We start from the raw sequence: 24,021 nt of genomic DNA on the forward strand, positions 1-24,021 counted from the left end.
GACTTCAAACTATGAGTAGTTTATACCAAATACTACTTGTTTTAATTCCAACATTACCATTCCTATTTGGAGGCTAATGTTTCTGAATGGTTTTGAGAAGCTATACACACTAGTTTTAGGTAATGGGTTTTTATCACAATAGTAGAATCCATTCAGTCAGACAAAGTAATTTTTAACCAACCTGATGTGTATTTAGTTTTAGAAGTTGATGTTCTAGGCACAATAAAGAAGATGTAGTTATCAATGTGATATTTGTAGTCTTGAAGAGACTGCACTTTCCCAATCAAGAATTCCTACACAAAACAATGCATACCCAATTGTAGTCAATCCATGAAAATAATTTGTAGTAAAGCATGTACTCAGATAGCTTTATTTTAAATAAGACAAAAAAATACTGACAATGAAAACTTGAAATATATTAGTACCCACAACTTCAAGTTTGTGTACCTTCGATAAAATCACTCTAGTTCCAACATATTTATAGAACCACCCATATCTATTGTTTGATTCATTAGCTTAGAAACTTTGGCCATTCTCTTGAATGAAAATCAACTATTTTACACTTTTGATTGCTTTAAATATCCACCCAACTCCCCACAATGGTTCATCCTAAGAGAGGTCACCCAAGAAAATTAATTCAACTGATGTTTTGCTGCAATATAATCTGAAAGCATACCACAATTATTTACTTTTAACTCTAACCTAGTAAAAGAGCAATAGAATGGACTGATTGTGGACTTAAGCGAGTTACTGTAATATCCTTTGTTGCTTATTGGCAAAATAAAAAATCTAGAATAGGGAGGTTGATGAGATACTAAACAAATAATAGAATTTAGTAAAGCTTGAGTTCATGAAGCTACTAAAAATTTACCATGATGGGAGCACAAATGAACCTCCTAGAATAGGAAGGGTTCATGCTATGGAACAATAGGGATGTAGCTACAACTGTTTCAGCAACAACATCTAAGCTAGGATTCTGGCTATCAATTTTATAAGTAGTTCTGATAGTGTCCATATCCTCTAGCCTCTACCAACATTTTTAGTCATTGTAAGGATTGTTGACTTGCATATTTTCAAGCAAGCTTCAATAATGTATAAAACCACTTCAGACGGACATAGTGATTCATGAATAAAAGCATTCACACAGTTTATGCCTGAACAAATATGGTGCCTATGTGTGCAGTAGTCTTGAGAAGATATTTTGTGGCCTCGACGTATGGAATTCTTTGCATTGAAGAGCTCACTACAAAGAATCTACCAAATTCCAAAACAAATCCAAGAGAGCATTGAGCTATTTAAGTTATTGTTGTTCGCAGAGATTATTGAGATGGAAGAGGAGACATTCCTGGCCACTAAGGCTTGGCATAACCTTGAAAGTTGATTGATGGGGCTTATGGGGTGTAGTACCAATGTCATCTCCCTCCCCCATTCTCCTCTTCCTCCATTCAAGAACTGCCAATCATAACCACAAGCTACTTTTTCAAACCCTCCACACAAATTCATCAACTCACAAGTCTCCGAACAAAACTTGTGCTTTTTTGTCAAAACAAAAAATCTCAATGAAACATCATATTTTTCTAAATTAACATTCTTTTTCAACCCCAAATAGATTGCATCATTGCATTGATTAATCTTACGTTATTTTAAAAAAATGATAACCCTTGTTTGTTTATCAATTTATAGAATTGTGCTCTCCAAAACTAATCAAATAGCAAGCATGGATTGGGTCCAAATATATTGTGATTAAACAGAGTTGAGAGTGAAAATATAAGAGTATGAACCAGATTCAAATACTCTTCACTGTTGATGTGTGTTTTATGACCCACCAAACAGTAGAACAAAATACCGAAATATCTTATCCTCTCTTCAATAAAGTCTTGTGTATGCTAAGATTGCTAAAAGATCATACAATGACTTCAAGGTTCCTTTAATGCCAGGTCTTGACTATGGATAAGATCGGTGGTTGATGTGATTTGCTGATGATCACAAGGGGCCTTACGTGTTTGTTTAGATTCATTTCAAGCCATACTGAATGTGGGAGCTATCTTAAGGTTTTGCAATGAAGTACTTTTTTTTGGAGTTTTCACAAAATATGTAGAAATTCAATAAGATAGGGTTCAGGAACTCTATTCTAATCCTAAGGGTAGTGATAACAACAAATAGTTCTCTAGCGGACAAATTCCTCAATTTACTGAATTCTACTTCGCCAAGTTATACTACAACTATGCGTGACGGTGCAATCTTCAAGGGTTATGCCAAAGATTTTCATATCACTGCATACACCATCATAAAGAACAATGAATGCGAAGGATAGAAATTGAGCATATGCATGAAAAGGGTTCAGACTAACTTTACACAACGAGTTAGAATCACTAAAACGTCAAAAGTATGAACCAAAGGAATTCATCAATACACCATCATATTCTCCATTGTAATCACCACACATTAACTAGGCTAAACTTAATCTAATTGAAGAAATTTAGGAGAACAAGCAAGCACTAAGACACATCAAGTATTTACCAAATTCCAATGAAAACTTTATTATCTCAGTAGCTCATAGCAATAATCTCATAAAAAATCTCCCTTTACAAATGAGAAATGAGGCCTTTATATAGGTCCTCGATTACAATAGGTGGCCCAAATGATCACAATAACCGATGGCCAAGATTGTGCCACATCAGCCCTAATTAGGGTTAGGGCAAAGGAAAGGAATCTACATTAATGCAACAAGGAATCCACTACTATAGTGGGTAATAAATGCCCACTATGCATGCTCGTTTAAGGAGTGGGGTGCAATAAATATCCACCATGCATGTCCATTACTCAATAAATGCTCAGTCTTCCTTGAATAAATTATTCTTGATTCCATTCTCTGAATGCATAGAAGTTTGACTTGGAGACCTCAGTTCTTCATCAAAGATAATTGGATGCCATGAAATGATGATGGAGGCCATGTAAGCTCGAGTCTTTTCCAACTACGTCATTTTAACTAAGATCCAACTTTGACTGACTTTTTTGAAAATCTCTCTTTGAACATTCTCGTCTTCTATGTACTTGCTTGGAAATTTATCTCCCTAAAATGGATTAGAATCCCTTGTTGATGATTATGTTACTCTGGAATTTCTTCATATTGAACTTCCTTCGCCATGTTCTTGGATTTGTGGATTTGAACTTTGATCTTTGAACCTTGGATGTCTGGGACCCACTTAGTACTTTGATCTTGGTACTAGAATTTTGGATGTGAGCGTCTTTCTTGAATTTCTAGAACTAGAGCTTTCTCCTCTTTTTTCTTCGAATGCTTTCAATTCACTGTTATGCCTTTTCTTACATTTTGAAGAATTCCCCCTTTTTTAATCATCATCAATCATTTTTCTAGTCTTGGGTACACACTTGAAGAGGGTAAAATTCTAGATCTGGAGGAGAAATTTCCAGCACTTAATCCTTTTTCATTTTTTGATGAAGGAGAAATTTTTCACCACTTAGCCATTTTTGCTTCTATGAAGGACAAATCTCCAACACTTGGCCATTTTTGTTTCCATGAAAGAGAAATTTCCAACACTAGCATTTTTTCTTCCATGAAGGAGGAATTTCTAACACTTCGCCATTTTTGCTTCTATGGAGGACAAATCTCCAACACTTAGCCATTTTTGCTTCTATGAAGGAGAAATTTCGAATACTTAGCCATTTTTGCTTCCATGATTTCTAATTCTCTTGCTCGTGGAAATTTTGAGTGGTCATGGATTTTGTCCATGATGGAAGAATTCCACAGCAACCATTTTTCTCCAAGGAAGGATTTTTTTGAGAGATCGTGGATTTTGTCCACGATGGAAGAATTCCGCAACAACCATTTCTCTCCAAGGCTGGATTTTTGAGTGATCTTGGATTTTGTCCATGATAAAAGAATTTTGCAACAACCATTTTTCTCCAAGGCTGGATTTTTTGAGTGATCGTGGATTTTGTTCATGATGGAAGAATTCCGCAACAACCATTTCTCTCCATGGTAGGATATTTTGAGAGATCGTGGATTTTGTCCATGATGGAATAATTCCACAACAACCATTTTTCTCCAAGGTTGGATTTTTGAGTGACCTTGGATTTTGTCCATGATGGAAGAATTCCGCAACAACCATTTTTCTTGTTATTTTCATGCCTTTCTACTTTTGGATATTTCATGGGTGATTCCAGACTCCACCATTTTTTTCCTGATTGACTATCATGCTTGCTCATTCTTTTGGATATAGACACATGTACCCTTTTGGCTCTTTATCAACCATAGCTCACTTGTTGCAGAAATAGACCCGCCAAAAATAGACATTCTAAAAATAGTAAGTTGTCCCAAAGTCAAAATAAGGCCAATCTGAGAGGCAGTGAAATTTACTAAAAATAGACTCACTAAAAATAGACTTTCTAAAAATAGTAAGTTGTCCCAAAGTCAAAATAAGGCCAACCTGAGAGGCTGTGAAATTTACTAAAAATAGACTTAATAAAAATAGACTTTCTAAAACTAGTAAGTTGTCCCAAAGGCAAAATAAGGTTAATCCGAGAGGCTATGACATTTACTAAAAATAGACTTTCTAAAAATAGTAAGTCAAGACAATCAATCTTCAAACAAGCAAACAATTTCCATTCTCAGAGCCACATGCACAACACTTTCCAGATATGGCCAATTTTACCAATTCTCATTTGAAAGAAGGAACTTTAGAAGATTGAGCCCAATACTACCAAGAACTAAAGCCAAAAAGACAAGACCAGGGGACAAAAGGGGGGGCCCCCATTTGCAATGGGGGGATGGTGTGAAAAGCCCACAACATTCACCACCCTATAATATCCTAAATGTCAACTAATCAAATTGAGAGCATTGAATAATTCAAGGAAATAGTGATATTTTCTACTATGAATGAAATGAAACAATCCTTACATCAAGTTCTATACATTTTCTACTCAACATGACAACAATATCACTCCTAATTAAACAATGGCAAAGTAATAGATATAAAATGACTAAATATCTGTGATTCATTGGTAGAAAAAACTATATTTTGGGTATTATGGGTTTGATTAAGGAATATTGATAACCTTGAGGTCCTAAATTTGACAAGGCATGATTCTCCAATTCATATTAATCTTTTGTTAGTGGTAGTGTATATCTTGTCTAGACTCTGTACAACCTAAAGTATTGTCACATTTAAAATCAATTCTAGTTTGAAATCATGATCATCCATTGAACTTCAATTGTTTTCAGGTATATCTAAATTATTATAATTATATATCTACCAATTTCTACTTTATGATGTTTGACTATCACCTTTGCCTATAAAGAGTTATTTTGTCTATTTGGTGGTATCAAAAACATGTTCACCAAAGCATGGATAAAACAATGGTCCAAACAAATTGTAGAACACAAGAGATATAAGTCAGAACAAATGCTACTCATATGTAATTATTAAACAAAGGATAAAGACTTGCTAATTTTTCTTACATTTAGAAAAAAAATTGAATTGAAAAGAAAATTTGAACTTATTTGCATAAGAAACTGTGGCAAGTCAAGGTCCTCCCTAAATGATCTACACTAAGGTTACTTAGACCTTGTAAAGTCTAGATGGGAACTATAAGTATGTAAACATTAAACAAAAACCCTGTGTTTATTGACCAGCCACTAGTTACAAAAACAAGAGGAAAGGTCAAAGAATCATACAATGTCCTTTGAGATGTGTCTCATACTTTATTCATGTGATAAATTTGTAAGAGATTCTGCTTACAACCACCTGTACCATGTGCTTCCCTCAACATATTAAAGCAAAGTTAGAAGAGGTATAATCACAATAATAAGAGAGAGATATATCTTGAAATGTAGAATAGAAGCACCATGCCCAACTGAAACAAAATTATGCTTAAATAGCTCAAGTAATGACCAAACTTTGTGTCAAGACTTTGTCTTACCACTGGCTTGCAAACATGGTATTCATGCTTTCAATAATAATTATGACAAAAATGTGAACTGGATGTAAGTGAAATGCAGAAAAAAAATTATTGATCAAATGCCACAATCTACAGTAAATACAAGCTTGCCATACTCAATTAACCAAGGTAGACTGTTATCCAATATGCAAAGGTAAGGCTTTTAAAATTCACTGGTCAATAAGACACCAACCTTTCAGCAAATGGTGCAAACATGCTACTACAAAATTTGTCCACAACCAAGATTTAAACTTGGATATCCAAATTAAAAAAACCATCATAGCAGCTAAAAAATAAAAATAAACATGGAAGTCAAGATAGTATCCCCCATTGCTTGATTCAGTACAACCAAAAATGTACAAAAAGTAGTCATTGATAATTATATATGGCTACAAAACAGTAAGGATTGATTTTAGATGGTTCAAGTATTAAAATCACAGTTTTTTGGGCTGATTTCAGTTTCTCTTAGTTGACTTTAGGTAGAGAGAAGTTTTGAATTTATGCATCTAAATAAGAAAAAGTAGCTTAGAATCTCAAACCAAAACCTTTATTATTTTAATTAACAGAGCTTAAGAACTCTGAGAGGAGATTCTAAAATTGTAATAATGTAGTTAAGAAAAGATAGAGCCTCAGCTGTAGATTTGTGTCATGCTTTGAGATAACATTGTACTCATTTTGACAAATCCCAGAGTACATAATAGCTTCTTAATCATTTTTTAGGAAGACTTGTCACTTGAAAAGTGACCAACATGATAACCAACCATATATGGTGCTCATGCCAAAAAGGATTTTTTTGGAATAAGACCTTCCCCTCAAGCCAGGCTTAGCCAATCTCATACAAACTAGAAGGCACTTCAGAATGCAAAGGATACACCGACTTTAGCTGGAATAGAAACAACTGTGTAACCTCTCTAGCCCAGTTTGAGCAATACAGGAGAAAAATCCACATCTATAGAAATTTTAAAAAAAATTAGGAGGATGATTATGAAGAGAAAATAAGAATATGTCTACTAAAATGGCCTTACCACTAGATCAACTTAGCCTTTTCTATTTAATGCTTATGATTCATTCAATATTTGAGTATCACTATACCACTCTGTAAGTTATTTTATAGGTAAGTTTCCACCTTTCCCAACATATTTTTCCCTCATCTTGTAGTTGTTCAAAGGAATTTGATGGTATAATTTTGTTTGCTAATCTGTAGGTTAAGTTAAGCATACCAAGGCTGTTATGTTAAGTTTGTTTGCTATGTATTTGTACTCCAAGTTTAGACAATTGTTGTCAGATCTTAATTTGGTTCCTAATCAGAGCTTGCTAGTTTGGAAATGATAGTTTGATTCCATTTTCTTATGGAATGCCTTCTTTTGAACTCTCTTGTGTCATTATTTTTGTGGACAATGTGTTGGTCTAGGCATTCTATGTTGAAATCTCTTGTGTCATACTATAAAAAAACTATCACAACTCAGTATAACAAGTTCAAGATGGTTACTAATACAAAGTTTTCCATGAATAAATCTTTCCAGTAGAGGAATTGCATTAGATAATTGTCTTATTGTTAAGGTTACAAATGTCTATCAGTGTATTTTTAGTTGATAGAACAAACTACAAAGTGAATCCCTTTATTAGAAGAAAACTATTGTGTGGGTCCTAGGAATGAATAATGCATGCATGCATTTTTTACAAGGGTTAAATATTTGATTTAGTCCTTGAGTGGGGCGTTCTCTAACAACTTGCAATTCCTTCTATTGGAGTCTGAATGAGTGTCTAGTGCAACTGCTTGGAAAGTAATCTGGTCTAGTCATTAGATGAGTCACAATTAATAGCCATAGAAGAAGACTCTATATCTTTGAATTTGATACAATTATACCTAGCAGAGAGAGATAATAGTCGGCGAGGGAAAGATCAATATTTCACAACAAATGAAAAAGTAGCAAGGGTGGAAGTAGAAGGAGAGACAGTTACAGATTAGTTGGAAATGAACCATAGTAATATCCTTATATAGTTCCTCAGAAATGGGTTGAGGATGTTCGTAGGAAGCATGAATTGAATCACCCTATAGAGCAGGGGGTTATATTATCACCCCACCTTACATATCCTTGGGAGGGCCCCTAAACTCTATTATACTGTTAATATTCCTAAGCTTCTATGGTTTCAAACTTCTCACTATACCAACCCGTGATTTTGCCTATTTTGCCCATGTGTCTCCTACTTATACCACTCTAAATCAACCTCCATAGTAGGGAGTCAGATCAACCTAGACAGTAGGAATTGGAAAAAAATGTTTGATGTATATTAATTTGTCCCTAGTTTAATGGTTTGAACTAGATATCTATCTACTACTCACTCAACCAACTAGATTCTTGCCCAAGAGACTCGGGGAAGCATCCTGTACTCTGTTGGGGAAAGACATCCCAAGATATCCTCACAGGGGTGGGAGGAGACATTGACAAAGTGCAGATAGGCCTGGGAGTTTTCTGGTAAACCCCCAGTTACAAATTACCTCCCAGCAATCTAACATTTTTATTCCATCACAAGAATCTGTGAGAACAATAGAACAACAATCACTATAAGAAAAGAAACACAGCTCTAGCTTAATTGAGTATGTGATACAGCTAAAAAATAATATTTGCATAAGGGCATACAGCTTTTGTTTATTTATGACTACAATGATAATCCAATTAATATGTAAGAGAAAAGAATTGTAACTCTGGTTTCATTAGCGGTACACTACAATCTATATGTATGAGAAAAGAACTCTAAATCTAGCTTAATTATGATTACAATATAACCAATTTGTACTAGTCTATGAGAATAGAACCATAACTTAGATGATAGATAGCATTTATGTAGTATGTGGTTGTGAGAAAAAGGTTGCTACGGGATTAACTATTAAGTAACATAGAAATTCTTGGTATCAGTACGGGTATCAATGTTTAGATCATTTAGCATCAATATTTTGGCTCATTTTTGGATTAAGTTGTTCATATATTTTTGGAATTGATGTTTTAGATCACTTTTGATTTATAACATGTATAAATCTTTGGCATCAGTCAAAAATTTCTACAAAGCTTATTCCAAAAATACTTTGAAGTTTATAATCCCTAGCTTTGGATAAGTTGCATATGTTATCCAACTAATTCCTATGAGAAAAGAGCTCTAATTCTCATTTAACTGAGAATAAAATAATAACTAATTTATATGAGAAAAAAGCCCTCACTCTGGATTTTAGGGAATACAATCTAAGTAATATATATGATTGGTTTTACACAGTTACACCAAGTCAACTGTCAAATAGAAATCTTAGAGCTGCAAAAACACCATAAATCTTGGATATGAGGGTTTGAGTGTTACTAACCTGACTTCTATTAGAAAGGTCACTTCCTTAGGTTGGCTATTTGTTGCTGATCCTTCAGCGAAAATGAGTCTTTTGATTATAATCAATAGCAGATAAAACCCCTGTTAATAAATCCTGAATCTAAAACAGGGGACTAAATGAAGCAACAAATAGTTGGACAAAAACTTCAAGGGTGTGGGTATGGAAAAACATACATCTAGAAGTAGAGGAAATCCTTCAATAATGCACATAATCTCATTTTTCCTCAGCTTTGTATACAACTCAACAAGTATGCAAAATATGGAAGTATAACGAAGGCATGTGGGTTGAAAACAAATTGCCACTTTCTAACCTACAAGAAGACACATCCACGGTCAAAAAATGAAGGAATGTGGGTTGAAAACAAATTTCCACTTTCTGACCTGCAAGAAGACACGTCCACAGTCAAAACAATTGAGAAAAAGTTGCATCAATTTGCCAGCACTGGAAGTATAAGCATAATTTTCCGAACTATGGATGACTATAAAGAAGCCACAGAGATAATTGTCAATTAGTTAGAATTTAAATGCCTCTTTTACGATGGAGTGAAAAATGCAAAAGGAGAAGCATACAGAACGAAAAGTGCATAGGAGGATCTGGCATAGTAATTACAAATAAGAATTCAAGTAAATGAAAATCCTTCTAGGCGCACATGAAGATAAAAGATCACTCTTATGAATGCAGATTTAGAAACCAATCGACAGTATAATATAAATAAGCAAAATTCACAAATTGTGTAAGGAGGAAGTTGCAGTGACAATTCCAAAATGAATAAGTCAAAAATTGGAAGAAACTAAAAGTATTAATGTGTGGTAGAGAAGATTTGGTGGATATGTCAATGGGACGAAGTGGATATGCCAAACATTGAGTAAAGAGTTTACAGTGCATGAAAAAAATGACAGAAACATTTGCTGCACAAGAAAAAGACGAATGTTACCTACATGGGAATGAGATATCTGGTAGAGGGTAAGAAAATTGAGCAGAGATGCCTTGAGAGACAAGTTATAGTGCTAGTATAGATAAGGCATTAGAAGATAGATAAGAAGAAAACATCTTTTTTGCACAAAGGAGTTAGTGTCAGAAGTCTTAGGATCCGAGAAGAAGGCATGGGTAAGTGGGAGGTGAAAAGACCACCACAGAAAAAGAATTTGTTGCACGTACTGAAGAAGAATCTATGAATAGAAGAATAGAGAATAAAAATAGAGGATTTCCATAGAGTGTAAATAACATTCAATTTTCTGAGTCTCCAGAAAAGAGATACACAATCATACAGATAGGTTCTCGAAGTTGCGGGGGGAAAGAAAAAGAAAGCTCTAATTTGCGACTCGTCCAAGTGGCTAAGAGAGAGTAATGTTTAGACTATTTGAGAAATAATAATATCATTCTCACATGACATGATAAAAGTAGACACAGAGAAAAAATTCCCTTCGATGAATTGCATTGCCAATACTTTCCTCTTATTACTAACACAATTCCCAAGGCCAATTTTTTCTCCTTCTAAATGCTAACACAATTCCCAAAGGCATTTTTCTTTGGATAAGTACTGCCATGGTGAAGATCTTTGTAAATTCATTAAAAAACAGAGTTACAACTGTTCATGCACTGCAAACATTATCCCCTCTACACATTTATATGACCTATCTATTTGCGGAGGATAGAAGATATCTCTGTACATCCCAATGTATCGGGAAAACATTGATGGCTTCCCCTTTCTATCCCATCCTTGTAAAGATTCAAAGTTTTGTCCTTATTTGATGCAGAGTAAACTTCCACGACTCCAAACAGCTATTTTCATGATAAAGAGCAGTTTACTATTTTGCTAAATCTGCATACTAGAATTTCCCACAGGGTAGCTTGTATTCTCAAGCCACTAAACAATACAAACATATTAAATCCTTTCCATGATTCTAAGTTTTTTATTCAAGAAACTAGACTAAGATTTGTATATCCACTTCAAAGCCAAATTGGACAGCTAACTAAAAGAACATATTCTGGTTCCATAATTTAGCATTACAAAATTCTTGGTAATTAAAACTCAACGAGCACTGAAAATTTGCTGAATAAGTCTCACCATTTCTTTGACTTTGATAGTCGCTTCTCTCTGCAGTTATCCTCCGTGTGCATTTTTTCAAATAGTTGTTCATCTTCGTGCCTTTACATCACACTGCCAGTTCCATCCTTTACTTGTAGATCTGCACACTTAACATAAGTCATTTCTCTCGAATTAGTGAACACTTACATTTAACATTCTAGGACATAACCTTGACTTAATAGACTGGCTTGTACAAAATTGATTGTATTGAAAAACAAAATGACAATCATGACATTTATTTTGAAGTGGACAATTCAAAAATGATTCAAGTGGCATTCCATTCAGTCAAATGAAATATTAAAGGATTTGCAGTCCTTATTGATTTTCAAACAAAGCCTCTCTTATCACAATCATGATAGCATGGAAGATTACACCATTATAAATTGATGCATGCATTTTCCAGTGAACTTGCAACTAACCACTTTAGAATTCCCAATATTGTTAAAAACCACATCCCAACTGATAATAAAGAACCCAACACATTAAACCAAGAACAATGGATACTTCAAATCTCAAAAGTACCATACCGCTTGGCAATCAACTGTCATAGAAATTCCACATATGCGTGACTAGATTTCTATACCGCATGCTGAACATTAGATAAAATTTCTGCCTCTACTTCAAGCTGATAACATGTAAATGTGAGAGATCATTAATCCATTTCAAGCTGATTCTTCCCAAATATCTATTTGTGCTCCATTATAATCAATGAATTCAATGTCCAAAGAAGTTGACACTTTTACCAAGTCATTTTGCAAACCAATAAAACTTTCCTTCACCACAGATTTGAATCAGTTTGATGTTTTTGAAAGCATCAGATTCAATACCTAATAACTTTCTATCCTGGCCATATTATGAAGATCGCTTTGGTGAGGATATTTTAAATTAGGAGTATGAAGGCATATCCAAGTTGGAAAAATCCAACGGTGCATTGAAAACTTATAAACCCTTTAATATGACTAGTTTTTGCACAATTCCAATTCAACCAAACAGCTCATATTATTATGATCTCCATTGGGATTTAAGTTAACCCAGACAAAAACTAGATTCTCCAAAATAAAATAAAATAGTAATTACAGAGTTTGATTTCAACCAAGAATAATCTAATTTACACTTTAAATTCTTGGAATTCCCAATCTTGAAAGACCCGTTCACACCCAAAGTAATTATATAATGAATCTCAGAAGCTCTATAATACCTCTATGGCTCATTGAAACATTCTACAGGAACGTGCAAAACTCAACTTGAAATCAAACTATTATTTGTATTGATGGTATTCATCATTAAGAACAAAGGCTACCAAGCTTTCAAATTCCATATGCAAAGCTTTAAAATGAACTGTTAAAAGTTGCAGACAAAACATAGAAAACTAAAATACAGATAAGTATTTTTTACTGTCCCAATCATTCTCTCTTATATATCGTCTTCATAAAAAGAGAGACCTCTGCATTTTCTTCCTAAAAATCTATTTCTTGATTCTCTTCCTTTTAAAAACTGCATACAACTGGTCAAAACCAACGGAGTCTCTCTTGGTTTGTTACCAGAACTGCTGACAACAACTACAAACCAATTACAACTACCCATCTATGACATAGGGAATATACAACGTTTTTCATTTTAATATGTTTTCCATTACATGATTTATGATTATCATCATAAAGACCATGTTTCTCATATTACATCAACATGAAAATCAAATATAAATCTTGCGACCCATAGATTTCATTTGTCTTTATGTCTTCATTGTCCTCTCGCTGCTCCTTCACCATTATTTCATTTGAACAACCTCGACATCTAAACTCCCAACAATCAGGCCTCAACTCGAGAACAAGGTTTGTCATTCATGTTCCAAAAGAGATGCAATAGTGTTATCTAAATGGAACCATTGTGTTAAACAGTTCATATAAATGGGTGATACAGTCCAAACAAGTAATATCAAAATAGGGATATGTAGTTGTCAAACAGATCTCTGTCACACAAGCTTGATTCGTTAACAACTGTAGAAGAAGATAGATTCATTAACATTTGTAGAAGGTACATAATCTGCAACATAAAGATTCTCAGAGTTTACATTGTTTGATTTGGCACTTAATTACTTTGAGAGGAATAAATCGGTGATAATTATAATGATTAAATAATTATAATTGAGAATAAAATATTGCTTATCACAAAGTTGCTTTTGATCTTCTTTGAGTTGATGAAATATTTAGATTGAACACAGACAGAGATGTCATGCTTCCACAGCCTAGACATGAATCAGGCCTGATCAAGGTTCTTTGTGTGAAACATTGCCTCTAGTTATCAGGGTTTAATGAGTTTGGCTATTTAGTTCTGTGTAAGTTATAATTGTGTGATCGGTTATAACTTACTTAGTAAAACTAATTTATGTATATTTAGTTCTCTCCAACTGATTATTAAGTATAAAATTTGCAAACCATATTGCTGTTATAATCAATACTAGCCATTGGTACAAAAGAATGTATTATTTGTTAAGGGAAGTTTCCATGTGCATTATTCATGTGTTGATAGCAGTATAACAATACTTTCCCAGACTCGGCAAAAATTAGCCTGTCTAAACTGAGCCAGGTTGGCCAGGTCTAGAGACTCACCCCGACTCACCTAGTCTTGGCAAGTATGGGCCTATGACTCAAGTCATTTTAAATTTATATTTTTTGGAAAACACGCAAAATTTTAATGTTGTTCTTCTTTATGGCACGCCCATCTATCACAGTATCAAGGGAAAATGACATTAGATTGTCAAGATGATTGCCTCTTGAATTCTATATGTGGTGCTAAATCAATTAATGTTGAATGTTTTGGCCAAGACAGCTTAAAGGAAACTAGAAAAATGAGAGACTACAAGAAACTCCAGTAGATGTATAGACCTTAGTTCTATTATTTCAATAGATGTGTAACCCTCGGTTCTATTATTTCAAGATAATAAACAGTCTGGACGCTCTTCATTAGAAAAAGGGTTTCTTGCATGCAATATCAACAAGAAACAAAAGGAGGCAACTGCAATGCCAATGATTAAGGTAGATACAAAAAACATCAGTTACACCTATCCTTCATTATCTTCGGCTAACATGGGAATGGCCATCTCTGATAATAGGCAATCCTGTAATGTACAAAGGACTGCCCCAGCTGGGTGTCATAGCCCAAAAATGCACGAGAATTTAAGCAATGGTTTTGCAAATTCTAGCAGGTATCAAAATGTTTCAATATTAAAGATAGTTGGATTGGATCAGTCATCCTGGTAAAAATATGCTATAAATAAGAGCATTATTCAAAGAATGGTATACATAGAATGAACCCTGTCGTTGAAGTTTCAAGAAGTGCAATGTCTGACCTCAGCAAATATTTGGGCTACTTAATCTGATTTTAATAATCCTGATGTTATACAATTTGACATCTCTAATAACAACAAGATTTTTCCTTCTAAGGGGCAAAATATAAATAATACCATTCATCAATGTTGTTTCATTCATTTCATCAAGTGTTCAACTGCTTGAGGCATTGAGACCCACTTTAAAGGTACCACGGAATAGCATTTGAGATCAAATGTTATTTCACAGAGGCATATCTGGTGCAAATCTGGGAAACAAATATTTTGGAGTTTCTCCTTGTTCAAGTTATCATTCCAAGGAGGTAAATAAGAAATCTAATTTATTCATAATGACAAAAGCTGAAGGGTGGTTTTTGCCTGAGACCAAGTCTAAAGATCTGTTAGATGATGTAGTTTCAAATAGATGTTTGCACACTGACCAGGAGTCAGATGAGAACATATCCTATAAAACAGCATTTTCAAGTACCACATAATTTGACTCTTGTGTGTTGTTCCTCTGCTATGTCTGACAATTGCTCTGTAGTACAGGTGAGTACATCTGAGAAAGGAACAACCAATGGCTGTACACATTTCCAATCCTAGAGAAAGCCTAGATTTAGGCGACTGTACAAATCAGATTCTTTGTCCTATGTTCCATGAGGACACGGGTAAAAATGTTTGCAAGTGAATAATCAATAAATTCACTACCAATTTTTTTAAGATGGGATATAAGAAATGACAATGCAACATGAACAAAGTATGGCAATTGTATAGAAACAATCTAGCACATTTTTAATAGATTAGACTGAAAAGAGAAAAATTAGATAGTATGCAATGTGATATACTAATAAATATTTATCTCTATCTTTAATTTGGATGCTAGGAGAGAAAAAATTGATAACCTTCACTAAAATTATCAAGACATTGTTTCTTTCCAAGCAAAATATGTGTTATTTACTTCATACAGAGTCGATTTGTTGTTTTCTACAATTACAAGGAAATTTGAGGCTCAACACATTAATTCTGCATTCAAATAAGTTAATTTATAACCTTCTAACACTATCCTGTTAATTCGGTAAAAACTTAACATTCAATAAGAAATAAAATCTGAGAAAATGTGAGGTCAAAATTACTGATACATCAATAGCTCACTTGTGAAAACCAAACGCTAACATATAACATTAGACATTTTTTTTTAAAATTGCGCTGGCCTTGGGGTAATACTATGGAATGTGGATGCACAATATCTAATTTACATTCTTGTGGATTTGATTTAAAATGTTAATGTGATTTGGTATCTATCGTATTACAATCAATTACCTACATTTAGTAAGGATGCATACATATCAAATAGAATATCAAACTTGTGTCATTATTTATCTGTTAGAACTACATAATAAGCCTCTCTGAAGTAACCACATTTACTAATATCCTAGAAACCATGTTGCAGATATTCTAAGTGGCATAAAAACTATAAGGGAGGGATATAAATTTTTTGAATGCAATATGCAAGTTTATAACAATAAAAATACTCCAAAATAATTACATCAGAAAGGAAAGAGATTATCATGTTCTACCAGCCTGTACCAACAACTCTAAAGGCAATAAAACCACTAAGAAGGCAACTGATTCTAAAATTGAATAACATAGATAAAAGAGTTAACAGACCAAACAAAGCTGTAATATAGGATTGGCATTGGATGGTACCCTGAGCTCTTGGGAAGACAAGAAAGAACAGATGCTATTGCTTTGTAAAACTAAACTTTTTAATTTGCTAAAACCCACTTATGAAATATAATTCCGAATTATTGACCTGGTAAAAATACTTTGATAAAAGAACAGTGAACAATAGTAGACATCAATGGCTAAGGAGAACTTCTTCATGTCTACTATCTACACCATTGATTACAAGGGGTCATCTTAGGTAAGAGTTAAGTAGCTCACATTAAAAAAAGTTATAGTGATTAGCATTAATCACTAAAGGGTGTGAATAGGCAGAGATAAGGCACATCACATTCATTGCATCTCTTCATTCACATGGCCTTATAAGAGTGTGTTCTTGTTTGTCTCTCAAGGCACCCAACCTGGAGCATGAATCTATTTCTTTTTCGCCATCTTCATCCATGTGAGGGAGATACAGTATCCTTTCAGCAATACATTTATAGTCAACACTCATAGTCATAAGGCAACAAACAGAACACCAAATACAGATTAGCGATTATTTTTAATTCTTGTTTCCTCCATATTTATGGAAATAATTTGCATATATAGATATAATTCAAGAGAAAAAACAGGGAAGATAAAGAGCACTCAGAAAACATATATACTCAATGTGCCCTTCAACACACATTTCTTTTACATCAGTGAGCATGCCATTCAGTGATATGGATAGCAAAGGGAATAACACTGCCAAACTTTACACTTGACAGTTAAAACAGGGAGGACATTATAAATGCCAAATAACTATTTTCAAAGAAGATCTACAGTCTCAGCGTGAGGTTTTTTGTATTTTCTGTAATTTTAATCTTACAGATATATTCAATAAGAGCAATTGCCTTTGGCTTGGCATAGGAATTGCAAACTGTATTTTGTAGATAATGGATGACACCTCTAACGTGTGAATAGTAGACCAATCAGAACTAGTGTCAAAAATTAAATTTGCAATGTAATTACTAATTAGACACTAATATAAAATAATAATTGATCAGTTCACATTCTATTTCTTATACACATCTAAGAGGAATTACACCCTTCTTTAGCATTGACCCCTACTATCATATACCTTTTTTCAAGAAGCTATAATTGTACATCCCATTATACTAGATAAGAATATCATGTTTTACATAAGAGGATATAATAAATAGGGTCCACTATATATCCATTTCTTCCATGCAAGTATGATTGAATAATCAAGATAAAAAAGAATTTAAAAGTAAACATACTACTTCATGAGGAGCACTAACTGACAATTGCAATCAAATCCAAATTGTATATAACCAAACATGGGTCATTATAGGGAGCCTATAAAAGGTAACAAGAAGTGAGTAAAGTCTGGTGAGAGTTCTAGGCCAGGGCCAAAGGATAGGCAACAGATCCAAAATTGTCTTAAGAAACTATGAGATATTATTCCAAATGGAGCAAAGTGCAACATTGATAATTTACTTGAGTGTACCATAAAGCACGTGTATTACTTACAGAGTGTGACAAAGTATCTTGATAAAATCAATCTGGCTGGGAAATCAAAGGTTCTTGATGAGGAAGTTGCTATGTTAGCAATCACTATGGCAGGTGGTGCTAGCTGGACAACTAAGCATTAGAATGCCCCATCATTGCAGAGAATTTGAATCAAGCCCTAAAAATACTTGTATAGATGTTGTATGAAGAACAGGGAGCTCTTTATGGAAATAGTTGGCATCATTCCAAACTTGGGGCTTACAGTCTTGAAGGGTATCATGGAGAATCACAATGACAAGATTTGGGCATGCTTTCTTATTGAGACGGACATGAATGTGCACAGGGTTGAAATTTTATGGTCACTAATGCAATTATTGTAACTAAACAGCAAGGGTAATTGTACAAGTAATCACTCTAGCATAGCTAACTCCTAGGTCACTGAAAATGTCTCTCAGACATTTGACACTTACCAGCCATCACCAATGGTTTGTAAGCCATAGTAGTATTATCCATTAGTAACCCCATTACAGATATCATTCTATACAAAGTAGCCTCTACATAATGCTTTGACAGGTCAGTCATACGGATACCACTTAATTTGTAAACTTAAGTGGATGTTTATTTTCTAGTAATTTGAAAAGATACACTTGATATGCTTATTTTAAAACATGACTAGAAATCTTTGACTAAAAAAAATGATATTCAAAATCGAGTCCATACAGATACACTGCAAAAAAATCCTACATGAACGAATTTTCAATGAAGGCATTGATTATTGATTGTGTGAATGCCCACGAACATAAGCTAGAACACAATCTTTTTAAAAAGGTACCCATAAATGTATATGTAATAATTATGAAGATATTAACAATGAAGACTTTGTTTGTGCGAAACCCCACGTATATAAACTAGAGTACAATCATTTTTTAGTTGATTTTCAAGTACCCATTATAAAATATTAAATATGGTGTCTGGATAGCAATTATCGTGTGGGGAAACTTGTTCACTCAAACTCTGTGTCTTGGATTCCAGTCAAAGAAAAATAAGAGAATAGAGATTATGTGGCCTTCACATTCATTGTAACAGATTGGTTTGTACTAATACTCGTGTGCAGAGTGATAACAAGCCTACCCAACAAACTAGATTGGTTCCTTGCTAGAAAATCCATTGTGGCAGCATAATTATAAATTAAGCCCCTACTATTCCATGGAATCAGAGTTCAGCACTATAATCCCTACCCACTTTGTCTTCCACGACCAGAAACTGTAGTTTCACACCCACCTACTGAAGTTAATAGATTAATTGAAAATAAAGTTGTATGGTAATTGAAAAAGTACACCATAAAAGAATACATGTATGTAAGAAAGAAGCATGAATAAGGGATGGGACACTTAATTTCCTAAAATCACCAGGCCTATTTGAATGTCAAAATAATAACTTTGTCTTCAAGCTTAAGTTGCTTCATATCTTCAAGAAACTTTTAAGGAGAGAGGAAACGTTTGTTAAAGCTCAAGGTCTCAAGACCTTTCTCATGAAATCGGCTTCACGTTAATTTTCTACTCTCATAACACATCTAAATATATATACAAATCAAAGGCGAAGGAAAAAAAACAATTAGAACCTCATAATGAGCCTCGCTGTTCTACACTGAGTAACACCAGTTCTTTATTTGATCATATGTCATCCAGTAGGATTTAGAACAAGTTTAAAGAACTATGTACAAACCTTAACAAATCACACTTTTCAAAATACAAAAGGAAGAAAACACTTGAAGCACCGACATCCAATACTTCATTCAATCAAAGGAAAGTCTCTGTCTAACAGCTGCCAAACATCTTCCAAATGAAAAAAAAAAATCAGTTCTCAGAGAGAGTTTAATGACTACGGCGCTGACCTATGCTCGAGATGGAAGTTTATTCGCCCTTTTCCAATCCAGGGTAACTATTACCCATCCTCTAGCGAATGCAGAGGTCCCAGCGATTTCCAAATATCAGTGCTAAAGTTTCCCGAACTGGTGATCACCAGCGTTTAACCTGTAGACAGACGGTAGTTGGTTCCCATAGAGTATACTACCCGATTCTCTTTTCTTTCAACGATATCACGTGTTTCCCATGATGAACAATTCCATTGTTTTGACTTACCTGCCAGAAAGTAAAAATAAAGGGTTTCACCCAGATAATGAATTTAACATTTGTACAATACTAACATTACAAAAAGGAAAAAACATGAGATCTACAAGTCGGTAAGGATATTTAATAACTGTTTGAAGTGTAGATCTAGATATCAGAATAATAGGAACACCCAGCGTATTCCAGGGAATCTAAACCCTGGCATTTATTTATTCTTTCTCAACACTCAACCAAGTGCATCATTTCTAGGGCAATATGATCTTGGCAAAGGCAATCGATGGGGTCTGACTCATTGCATTCCCATTCTGAAGAGTGAATAGGGGTGAGCTTTGTGGTGCGACATAGAGGAAAATCCTTATTACCCCTATGCCCCTGACGCTCCCTGGTTTGATTACCTCTGTGCCCCACTCCGCCTAGTCGTGAATCAGGCGCAAAACCATGGAAGAATACAACTAGGGCATATAAACTAAAAATTGAAATTCTCTTACGGATAAGCAGATCAAGGCCTGCATGGTGACCCTTCCCGCCCCTGATAAATTCAGTCGATCATGCCTCAGTCTCTGCCTCAGTGTTTGCCGTTGGATAAGTAACAGACGATGAGTTCCTCCCGCAACACCAAGAGTTTGGTGCGGTCACGAAATGAGATGATATAACTAAAACTTTACTAAACTCAAAAGTGTTTTTGTCTTTGTTTAAGAGTAATTTAAATTTTTAAAAATTTAATTTAAATTATAAAATGTGTTTTAGACAAAAGTAAAATTTTGTCTTAATCTATCGTCCTAAATACCTCTACCGTGTAGAGCATTCATACCTATGTTTTGATCCATTGAAGATGTGTTGCAAGAGAAACGGTTTCCCCAGCCCGCCGATGCCCACAACGGCAACAACTCCAACAGCAGGGTTGTCTAACAGTGCCAGAATTTCATGGACCTTGTAGTCAATAGCCACTGCTGGTGCACCTCTCTCTAAGATACTCCATCTTTGCAGCTCTTGTCCTCCTCTTGTCGAAGTACCAATTGAGGGCTGACTTAGATGGGCCACATCTTGGAAAAGCTTGAGCCTGCGCTGCTTCTCTTCAATGGTTGATCTAATTCTATCTTTCAGGTTCTTAATCTTCTTCCCCATCTTATACTTGAAGACTGGTTGATTATAATTGCCTACACATGATTGACTCGTATTTGTGTACAAATGCCCAACATCGTACCCATTAATTATATCTTCTGCATCAAAAACAATATTCTTCACTTCTGCCAGCCATTTTTAAACAGGCTCAGTGTGCCCACTAAGCTTATCTGCAGCTTGTAGAGAAGCAAATATGTGGCTCAGTTGCTTCTCCAACCATTCTTTGTCAGTTTGAAGAGATGCCTCGTTCAATGTTATCTTGCCAAGATTTCCCAGCACACCTTTGGCAAGTGCAATCACAAATCCAGTTTTCATGATCTCTTGATATGACAAGAATAGAATGAGGAATACGAGTATGGCATTCTTACAACTCTCCAGACTTTAGAATGAAAGGAAGCTTCCGAAGCAAGGTACATCAAAGAGCGAAAACTTCATTGACTGGGTGTCAATGTAGTTTAGCCACTAATGTTGAATGAGCTTTTACGAAAAGCCCAAAGAAAGCATGGAATAGGTATGAAAGATGGCTACTTTTTGCTGTGCTGAATTTTTCCACTACCAACAATTGAAAAGATCCCGAACATTTACGGAAATGGAACATAGAAATATATTGCAGAGTTGGGAACTGTAACACTTTTCAAAATAATTAAGCCGAGAGGCTTCTACAATGGAAGCAGCTTTGGTTGTAAACAATTTGGCATTTGAAAAAAATTTGACGTTCATTTTAATACACCCGGAGACAGGATGGGACGGAACGAAATTTGCTATAGGAACGGCGAAATAGAGAAGCGAATCGTTTGAAACGGTCAAAATGGCAAGATCCGAAAAACGAAAAGATAAATGAGAAAGGTTGGAAGCGTTGCAGTGTGCAATAAATCCTTCAGGAATGCTATCAACGATTGAGAGTTTATCAAAGTTGGAAGTATGAATGAGGAAATGTGTGAGAGCGAGGAAGAAAAACTCACCGGGCAAATGCAGGCGTACAGAGACACATTGGCCTTTGTTGACTCGTTGGCAGTGAAATCCATCATTTTACTCGGAATCCCCGACATCATTGCAGGCCACGACCCTCCCAAATCACGGCAAAGCTTCCCACAGAGAAGTGAGGAGGACTAGAAGAATGTGTTGGTGGAAGCAGGATTTCCACGGTTCAATGTTATTGTCGTACCAGCATTGCAGTCCGTAATTGAAGCTTTTCCTTGGTAAGTCGAGAGCCTTCCCAAAGACAAACAGACTTGGAGAATTGATTCTCCTTGCAAATTCATGATCTAAAAACTCAAATCTCTGATTGCATGTTACATTCTCTTTCTCATTTGGTGAATTCGGTGCATGGAAAAACTATTAGATTAAACAGTGCATGGAAGAGACAAAACATTGCATGAAAGAAATTACTCCTTTCTTATTATTGTTGCTGCTATATTTAATTTAATTTTTGTTATTTTTATTGTTGCTGCTGTTTTTTATTTTATTATTACAAAGATTGATTAATATCTCTGAGTTCGTCCAAAGAATAGTGCTAAATCTAGAAAAAAATAGTAATAACAGTTTGAAATATAACTGTAGGAAAGTCCTTATTTTCACAAATATTCTTTGTTTTGAAAAAAATAGTAATAACAGTTTGAAATATAACTGTAGGAAAGTCCTTATTTTCACAAATATTCTTTGTTTTGAAAATCTACTATTATATAGTGGAGATAGGAATATGTGGCAATGAATTGTAAAGCATAAAGGAAAAACTTGCAGTTTTCATTTTTTATATGAAATTTTATTATTTTTTCAAATCTTAAAAATTAAGATTTTTATATATGTAAGCTTACTTTATAATTAAATTAATAAGATTTTGGGGTTGTAAAATATTGAAGTTTAGAAATTATTTTAGATTTTACAAATGAATTGTAACATAATATTTATATTAGAGAAATAAAATATAATAAAATTATTAAATTTTACCTAAATTTATTAATCATATAAAAAACTATTAAAGATAATTAAGTTCTATTAAATGTACTTGATTTTATATTTTAGAAATACAAATGAAATTTATAAATTGGGACAAACTATAGAAATGAAGTCAAATTTTTTTAGATTTTACAAATGAATTGTAACATAATATTTATATTAGAGAAAGAAAATATAATAAAATTGTTACTTAAATCAAATATAAAATTTATAAAATTTTACCTACATTTATTAATCATATAAAAAACTATTAAAGATAATTAAGTTCTATTAAATGTAGTTGATTTTATATTTTAGAATTACAAATGAAATTTATAAATTGGGACAAACTTTAGAAATAAAGTCAAATTTAAAGATAGAGAGCGAGTGAGAGAGAGAGAGAGAGGGAGAGAGAGAGAGAGAGAGAGAGAGAGAGTAGATAAGCTTAGAGGGGGGAGAAGGAAAAGGGGAGAGGGGCAGAGATGAGCCATGGAGATAAAAAGGATAAGAAGGGCTCAAAATAGATGGAGATGGAGATGGTGGAGAGAGAGGCCATGTGATAGAGAGAGAGGTTGAGAGAGAGAGAGAGAGAGAGGCCACGTGATAGAGAGAAAGAGTGAGACAAAGGGGAGAGGGTGAGAGACATGAAGTAGACATAGATAGAGCATTCTAGAGATAAAGAGACATGAAGAGAGAGAGAGAGAGAGAGAGAGAGAGAGAGAGAGAGAGAGAGAGAGAAGTCACATGAGATGATGTGGTAGAGAGAAAGAGTGAGACAAGGGGGAGAGGGTGAGAGACATGAGGCAGACATAGAGAGATGTAGTGAAAAATAAGGAGAGAGGGAGGGAGGGACAGAGAGGGAGAGGGAGGGGGGGAGAGAGAGAGAGAGATGATTAGAGGGGGCAAGAGATGT

General features: G+C 34.4%; 1 long non-coding RNA gene across 5 annotated transcripts; it reads right to left on the reverse strand.

The window, feature by feature from the left end:
• Nucleotides 1-20,691, reverse strand: LOC149560483 (uncharacterized). Of its 5 annotated transcripts, XR_016363691.1 has the most exons (5): nucleotides 20,540-20,688; nucleotides 19,817-20,063; nucleotides 11,403-11,523; nucleotides 5,696-5,777; nucleotides 1-293 (listed from the first exon to the last, which is right to left on the reverse strand). It is a non-coding gene; the product is annotated as an uncharacterized LOC149560483 (long non-coding RNA). The 5 variants fall into 5 exon arrangements; XR_016363692.1 differs by lacking the exons at nucleotides 1-293; nucleotides 5,696-5,777 and adding an exon at nucleotides 9,367-9,714; XR_016363689.1 differs by lacking the exons at nucleotides 1-293; nucleotides 5,696-5,777 and having other exon boundaries at nucleotides 10,876-11,523; nucleotides 20,447-20,691.
• Between the last annotated feature and the right edge of the window lie 3,330 nt (nucleotides 20,692-24,021).

The sequence above is a fragment of the Cupressus sempervirens genome, chromosome 4 (genome assembly GCF_028749045.1).
Source record: "Cupressus sempervirens isolate cs-2001-9-10 chromosome 4, ASM2874904v1, whole genome shotgun sequence".
Lineage (NCBI taxonomy): Eukaryota > Viridiplantae > Streptophyta > Pinopsida > Cupressales > Cupressaceae > Cupressus > Cupressus sempervirens.